The sequence below is a fragment of the Heterodontus francisci genome, chromosome 28 (assembly GCF_036365525.1).
Source record: "Heterodontus francisci isolate sHetFra1 chromosome 28, sHetFra1.hap1, whole genome shotgun sequence".
NCBI classification, from domain to species: Eukaryota; Metazoa; Chordata; class Chondrichthyes; order Heterodontiformes; family Heterodontidae; genus Heterodontus; species Heterodontus francisci.
The window spans coordinates 22,331,085-22,339,511 of NC_090398.1; positions in this window are offsets into that span (position 1 = coordinate 22,331,085).

Below are 8,427 nucleotides of genomic sequence, written 5' to 3' on the forward strand. Positions count from 1 at the left end.
AGGAGGGCGTGTGGGAGAAGGATTTACAGTATCGTGGAAAGCTTTTCCACATTATGTGCTTGAAATGGCCCGCAAATATCACCTCATTTCCACACTATCAACGTTGAAATAGATTAGCAGATCTGTGAAATCGTTGATACATCAACGCACAGAAATGGATCAGGGCATCCAGGTAACGATGTTGCTTTTCCGTGCAACACCATTGGATTCTGGGCTACCGTCTCCAGCAGAAATCATGATTGGATGACAGACGAGGCCAATTCTCCTGAGCCATAACTTCACAAGGATATCGCCTATCCGTGAAAAGTTGTTGGCAAGACAAGACAAGATGGATATTGTTCACAGAAAGACACGCAAGTGCAGAGTTACCTCCACTGCACGTTGTCCATAAGGTAAGAGTGATACACCTCCAGGAGAAAATGTGGTTTCCAACAGAAGTCTCGAAGAGTTGTGAAGAACCATGATCCTCCTAGGTGACAACTCCGAAAAGTGCTACCTTGAGAAGGAATAGATCTAATCTTAGAGAGCTATTCAATGGCAATTGGCAAGGTATACCTCGATCACCAAGTACAAGAGCACACACAAGTCTTGAGGACGAAACCACAGATGGATCTGAAAAGGATCCATTGCAGGATAACTGTTGTTCCACTGCAAGTAGTCAAGAAAAAAACTGAAAGCTCGAAGTCCCAATAGATTATAATTGATAACAGGTCCAGTCGTGTCAGCAGACCACCTGGTGCGTTTCTGAAGTTGTAGGCTTTAGGAGCCCTGGAAGACTAGCTGTCAAAGCTAAAAGCATCTATAAATAGTGCTCGTAGGGAGTAGGGATTTTCTGTTATGAATTTGTACTGAATCACTGTGAGCATACATTTGTGTATGTAAATAGGTTAGACAGACGTCATCACAGGAAATGATGTAGTCTATCAGATAATTCAGCTGTTGTCGTGTTGGTGTTCTTCTTAGGCAGTCCCTCGGGAATGAGGAATACTTTCTTCCACTCCAGGGTTTTGGGTCCTTAAGTGACTGAATGTTCCAATTCTGGATACTCGCACTCTGCCACAAGTTGAGCAGGCGGTGTTTGGTGAGACAAATGAATGGGATGCACGAATTTCTGAAAGCTCCTTCCGTTGTTTGCACTTGGTCGTTACCTGGGCATGTCGACATTGCTCAAACTGACTGGAACCTTTGTGGATGCTTCTTCTCCGTTTTGGATGGTCTTGGGCAAGCGATTCCCACAAATCGGTGGAGATGTCACAATTCTTCAGGCAGGCTTTAAGGACATCCTTGTAACATTTCCTCTGCCCTCCTGCTAGCCTCTTGCTGTGACGGAGCTCTGAGTAGAAAGTTTGTTTTAGGAGTCTTGTGTCAGGCATGCAGGTGATGTGGCGTACCCAAGGTAACTGACTAGCCATGACCAGTGTTTCAATACTGGGGATGTTGGCCAGAGAGAGGACACTGATATCGGAGCACCTGTCCTGCCATTAGATTTGCAGGATATTGCAGAGGCATCACTGGTGATATCTCTCCAGGACTTTGAGATATCTGCTTTACAGTTTTCATATTTCTAACACATACAGTAGGACAGGTTCACTGCGGCTCTGTAGACCATGAGCTTGGTGCCATGCTTGAGGTCTTTGCCGTTAAACATTCTTTTCCTCAGACAACCAAAGACTGCGCTGGCACACTGGAGGTGATGTTGAGTTTCATTATCGATTTCTGCCTTTTCTGAGAGGAGGCTGCCAAGGTATCAGTATTGGTGTTCATCAGTTAACGGCACAAGCAAAGAGTTCTCATGAATAAAGAACCACATTTGTTATTTACCAACTGGTTTGTCAGCGTTTATGTCAAGAAACAAAGAGAAAAAGCACAACGCCCTGTCCCATCAAACACACACAGGGTATATTCAGCATAGGGTTAGAGACAGTATAAAACTGCCTCTACACTATCCCATCAGACACTGAGGGCAGGTAAGCACGGGTTAGATACAGATTCTAGATGGAGCCAAAAGCGCTATATGAATGACCGAAACATTTTATTAAAACCATTTATTTGATCTAGTTTAAGTTTCGGGTAGATTAAGTTAAATACATACCAGTACCATGAACCAATCAGCAGCTGCATTATTTTGAGTTGCTGTATTCATGTGAGGTGCTGCAGAAATGTGAGGTGATGTATTAGTTTGAGGACTGTTGATTCAGGTGACCTATTATTTTAACTTCTTGTATTTTTTGAGATGCTGTTTCAGTCAGATGGGCTGCATCAGTTTGAATATCTGTGTCAGTGGAAGGGGCTATATTGCTTGAGGGGCCATATCAGTTGGAGTGGCTGTATTGGTTGGAGGGGGTGTATTGGTTGTCGGGTTTGTATCAGTTGGAGGAGCTGTTTTGCATAGAGTAGTTGTGTCACTTGGAGGGGTTGTATCCATTGAAGAGTCCATATGACTTGCCGTATTTTACTGATTTAAAGCATTAAATTAGCTTAAGGTACGGTAATAAATTGAGACGCTGTATCACTTTGTGCTATTGAATTAGCTGCAGATGCTGAATTAGTTGAATTCTGCAATGCATTGTCACAAATAATCTATTTGAATCACTTAACTGGATATCCACAGTTAAAGAGGGCAGCCATACCACAGAGTGCAGTAGAGCAGCCCTGAGAGAGACATTCTAACATTTGGAGTTTAATCACTGAATTTTGACAGCCGACTGAAAGACATCACTGAAACAATATGAAATCTAGAGATCGGACTGATGGTGTTTGAAAGAACAACCTCATTTTTCAGAGAATACAAATTCGAATTGCCATTTGTTTAACTGATATGATCAGAATTGCCCAGTCTGTGGAGTTTTCCAATTCAGTCTTAGAAATAAATATATTCTATCATAACACGGACTTAACTCGATGTCATAGTCTGTTTCTTCAATGTAAAAAAAAATGAGCAATATGGCAACGTCAATATCAACGTGCGATCCCACAGGGTATAAATTACGAGATCTGGGAATGTATCACTTCAGAGTTTAATAAAAAGACATTGCTTGCAGCACAAGGGAAACACAATGGAAACTTTTAACGATATCAGGAAAATATATTACCTGATCCTTGGCATCATTGGTGTTCCTGGTAAGTGACTATAACCAGTGACCTTGTGTAAAACTGTGTGTGAGCTGGTCTCGACTTTTGCTCTATTCATGATAACGTAATATGCTGATCAGCGATATGCACACACCCAATCAGAGATATAATTTATTTAAGTCAAAAGTCTTGAATTATCTGTTAGGTTTTATTTAATTTCCTCAACAAATAATAAACCTCTATTGGAACTCACAGCGTCTCTGAACTAACAAGTTAATTAATTCAGTAGAATATTGTGTAATGTTCAATGAGACCTCAGTGAAAGTAATTTAGGGACGGTGTTAATGGGAGTATCTGTCACTGTAGAGTTGTGTTGAGTGTGGGTCACTAACCAGACTGGAACCCCTGACCCCAGTTGTCATGTATTACTGTGAGTATTTCTCACTGTCGAATTGCACTGAAAGTGGGTAACTAACTGGAATGCAGCTCCTGACGACAGTGGCGTGTATTATTGAGGGTATCTGTCCATGTAGAATTGCACTGATTGTGCATCCCTAACTGTAGTGAAAAACCTAATGCCAGTGGCCTTGTATTACTGTGAGTATCTGTCACTGTAGAATTGTGTTGAGTGTGGGTCGCTAACTGAAATCAAACAAGCTGTTTCTATTTTGAAACCATTGTTTCAGATGACAGATCTCTCCAATCCATGGAGCCTCCTCTGCTTTTCCCGAATGTAATTGATTGCAAGGGGGGAGATTTTTGCTAATGTTTGGGGAAAAAGTGTATCCACTGAAATCTATTGATATTGTTCAGATTACTATTGAATTGCTCTGAAAGAAACAGATATTTACTACTTACTGACTGTTGAACATCAAGACAACACTTTTACACTATTTAAATCCTCTGTATAACGATTCATTCTTACCCTGACTATAGTTGCTATAAACACTTTAGTTCTTTCAGTGTTGATTAAACTCCTTCGCCCAATAGGGGTATCAGAATCTGTGGGTCCTAACTGCTGAATTTTGTTATCTTGCTGTGACATTAGATGAATACTGGGCTTTAGATATTGAATAGTCTCATTCTGTAATTTATTGTGGTTTGAAAAATCAGGTTTTAACTATCATTCAGGTTCTTTACTCATGTAACAGGTACAAATCCATGGCGTAAGCTCACTGAGGCCTGTACCTGCGAGGAGAGACACCTGTAAATGAGGAGCTATTGCTTTTTCATAACATAGTGATCAGACAAAGGGCAGAAAATAATAACTTTAGTAAACTGTTTATGGTGAACTAGATAGTGCATTTCTCTCAGTTGTGCGATCAACTTGGTAAAAAAAAATAATTGCATCTACTACAGTACATTAATTTAATTTCTGTAATATGGCGACCAGAACTGTACATAGTACACTAAGTGTTGTACAATCAAGGTTCTATTTTACTTTAATATCAGCTCTTCTTTTTTCAATTCCATTCCTTGAGAAATTAGCTCCAGTGCTTTGTTTGCATCTTTATTTCCCTGTTAACCTGTGTGTCTCCTGTAAATGATTTGTGCAGCTGTACCCCTGAACACCTTTTCTTCCCTCGACTCCATTCATACCCCAAGGGGTATTTTGGATCCTTATTTTTCCGACCACAATTCAGTACCTCAAACTTATGAAGACTGAAATTAATTGCTGTGTAAATGTTTATTGTGCATTTTTATCAATTATCTTCCGGTATTTTGTTGCATTCTTCCTCTGTTGTAACTGTACTGTTATTTTTTTTTGTCTGCAAATTTTGAAAAATTGTGCTTCTGTTTCCCCTCTCGATATCGTTAATGTAAATGGTAAACGGCAGTGTTCCCAGCACGGACCCTTGTGGAACACCACATCCCTCCTTCCAACAAACTGAAGAAATGCCTTTAACCCTTACTCTCTGTTTTCTGTTTCTGTAACCAGCTTGCTGTCCACTCTGCTACTTATCCCCTAATTCCACTTGCTCTGAGATTATCCATGAGTCTGATGTGTGGTACCTTATCGAAGGCCTTTAGAAAATCAATGTATATTACATCTACTGTATGAACCTGATCTACCTCTCCTAATATTATTCAAAGAATTTAATAAGACTGGTGCAATATGACTTTCCCTTTGGTATAAGTGCTGACTACTCTTTATTACAATATGTGTTTTTAGATGATATTCTGTCACATCTTTGAATAAGGATTCCATTATCTTTCCAACCACTGATTTTATGCGAATTGGTCTATAGTTCTTTAGATTTGTTCTATCTTCTGTTTCAAATATAAGAGTCACAGTAGCTGTTCATCAGTCCTCTGGCACTATTCCCTATTCTAATGATTATTAATGAACAGATAATCGTGCCTCAGCTATCTCTTCCCTATCATTTTTGTATGTGTGGATGCAAATAATTCGAAGCAGAGAGTTTACCATGTCGTTGATCACTTTATCAAATATCTCCCCACTTTGCACCTTAAATGTCTTGAAGTTTTTCAATGAATTTCTTCATTATTATTTGACCTATTAGTTCTTTCCTTCATAGAACATAGAACAGGAAAGCACAGTACAGGCCCTTTGGCCCACGATGTTGTGCCGAACCTTTAACCTACTCTAAGATCAAACTAACTACCTACCCTTCATTCTACATGTATTCTACAATCATCCATGTACCTATCCAAGAGTCGCTTAAATGTCCCTAATGTATCTGCTTCTACTACCACCGCTGGCAGCGCATTCCACGCACCCACCACTCTCTGTGTAAAGAAACTACCTCTGACATCTCCCCGAAACCTTCCTCCAATCACCTTAAAATTATGCCCCCTGATGATAACCCTTTCCACCCTGGGAAAAAGTCTCTGGCTATCCACTCTATCTATGCCTCTCATCATCTTGTACCCCTCTATCAAGTCACCTCTCATCCTTCTTCGCTCCAGTGAGAAAAGCCCTAGCTCCCTCAATCTTTCTTCGTAGGACATGCCCTCCAGTCCAGGCAGCATCCTGGTAAATCTCCTCTGCACCCTTTCTAAAGCTTCCACATCCTTCCTATAATAAGGCAACCAGAACTGAACACAATATTCCAAGTGTGGTTGAACCAGGGCCTTATAGAGCTGCAGCATAACTTCACGGCTCTTAAACTCAATCCCCCTGTTCATGAAAGCCAACACACCATACGCCTTCTTAACAACCCTATCAACTTGGGTGGCAACTTTGAGCGATCTATGGATGTGGACCCCAAGATCCCTCTGTTCCTTCACACTACCAGGAATCCTGTCTTTAAGCCTGTATTCTGCATTCAAATTCGACCTTCCAAAATGAATCACTTCACACTTTTCCAGGTTGCACTCCATCTGCCACTTCTCACCCCAGCTCTGCATCCTGTCAATGTCCCGTTGCAACCGACAACAGCCTTCCACACTATCCACAACTCCAGCAACCTTTTTGTCATCGGCAAACTTGCTAACCCAGCCTTCCACTTCCTCATCCAAGTCATTTATAAAAATCACAAAGAGCAGAGGTCCCAGAACAGATCCTTGTGGAACACCACTGGTCACCGAGCTCCATGCTGAATACTTTAAATCTACTACCACCCTCTGACTTCTATGGGCCAGCCAATTTTGTATCCAGACAGCCAACTTTCCCTGAATCCCATGCCTCCTCACTTTCTGAATGAGCCTACCATGGGGAGCCTTATCAAACGCCTTGCTAAAATCCATATACACCACATCCACTGCTCTTCCTTCATCAATGTGTTTTGTCACATCTTCAAAGAATTCAATAAGGCTTGTGAGGCATGACCTGCCCCTCACAAACCATGTTGACTGTCTCTAATCAAACCATGCTTTTCCAAATAATGATAAATCCTGTCTTTCAGAATTCTCTCCAATAATTTGCCCAGTACTGATGTAAGACTGACTGGTCTATAATTCCCAGGGTTATCCCTATTCTCCCTTTCTTGAACAAGAGAACAACATTTACCACCCTCCAATCATCCGGTACTACTCCAGTGGACAGTGAAGACGCAAAGATCATCGCCAACGGCACAGCAATTTCTTCCCTCGCTTCCCGTAATATCCTTGGGTATATCCCGTCTGGCCCCGGGGACTTATCTGTCCTCATATCATTCAAAATTTCCAGCACAACCTCCCTCTTAACCTCAACATGTTCGAGCATATCAGCCTGTTCCACGCTGTCCTCACAAACGACCAGGTCCCTCTCACTAGTGAATACTGAAGCAAAGTATTCATTTAGGACCTCCCCTACCTCCTCCGACTCCAGGCACAAGTTCCCTCCACTATCCCTGATCGGCCCTACCCTCACTCTGGCCATCCTCTTGTTCCTCACATAAGTGCAGAACACGTTGGGATTTTCCTTAATCCTACCCGCCATGACTTTTTCATGTCCCCTTCTAGCTCTCCTAAGTCCATTCTTCAGTTCCTTTCCTGGCTACCTTGTAACCCTCCAGAGCCCTGTCTGATCCTTGCTTCCTCAACCTTAAGTAAGCTTCCTTCTTCCTCTTGACTAGCTGTTCCACATCTCTTATCATCCAAGGTTCCTTCACCCTACCATCCCTTCCCTGCCTCATCGGGCCAAACCTATCCAGCAGTTGCAGCAAGTGCTCCCTAAACAACCTCCACATTTCTGTCGTGCATTTCCCTGAGAACATCTGATCCCAATTTATGCTCCCCAGTTCCTGCCTAATAGCATTGTAATTCCCCCTCCCCCAATTAAATATTTTCCCATCCCGTCTCCATGACTATAGTAAAGGTCAGGGAGTTGTGATCACTATCACCGAAATGCTCTCCCACCGAGAGATCTGCCACCTGGCCTGGTTCGTTGCCAAGCACCAAGTCCAACATAGTCTCCCCTCTAGTTGGCCTATCTACATATTGAGTCAGAAAACCTTCCTGGACACACCTGACAAAATCTGCTCCATCCAAACTATTTGCACTAAGGAGGTTCCAATCAATATTAGGGAAGTTGAAGTCACCCATGACAACAACCCTGTTACTTCTGCACCTTTCCAAAATCTGCCTCCCAATCTGTTCCTCCGTGTCTCTGTTGCTATTGGGGGGTCTATAGAAAACTCCCAACAAAGTGACTGCTCCTTTCTTGTTTCTGACTTCCACCCAAAATGACTCAGTGGACAAATCCTCCTCGACGACCTCCCTTTCTGCAGCTGTGATACTTTCCCTGATTAGCAATGCCACTCCCACCTCTTTTACCTCCCTCCCTATTCCTTTTGAAACATCTAATCCCCGGAACGTCTAACATCTATTCCTGCCCCTGGAATATCCACGTCTCCGTAATGGCCATGACATCGTAGCTCCAAGTACTGATCCATGCTCTAAGATCATCAC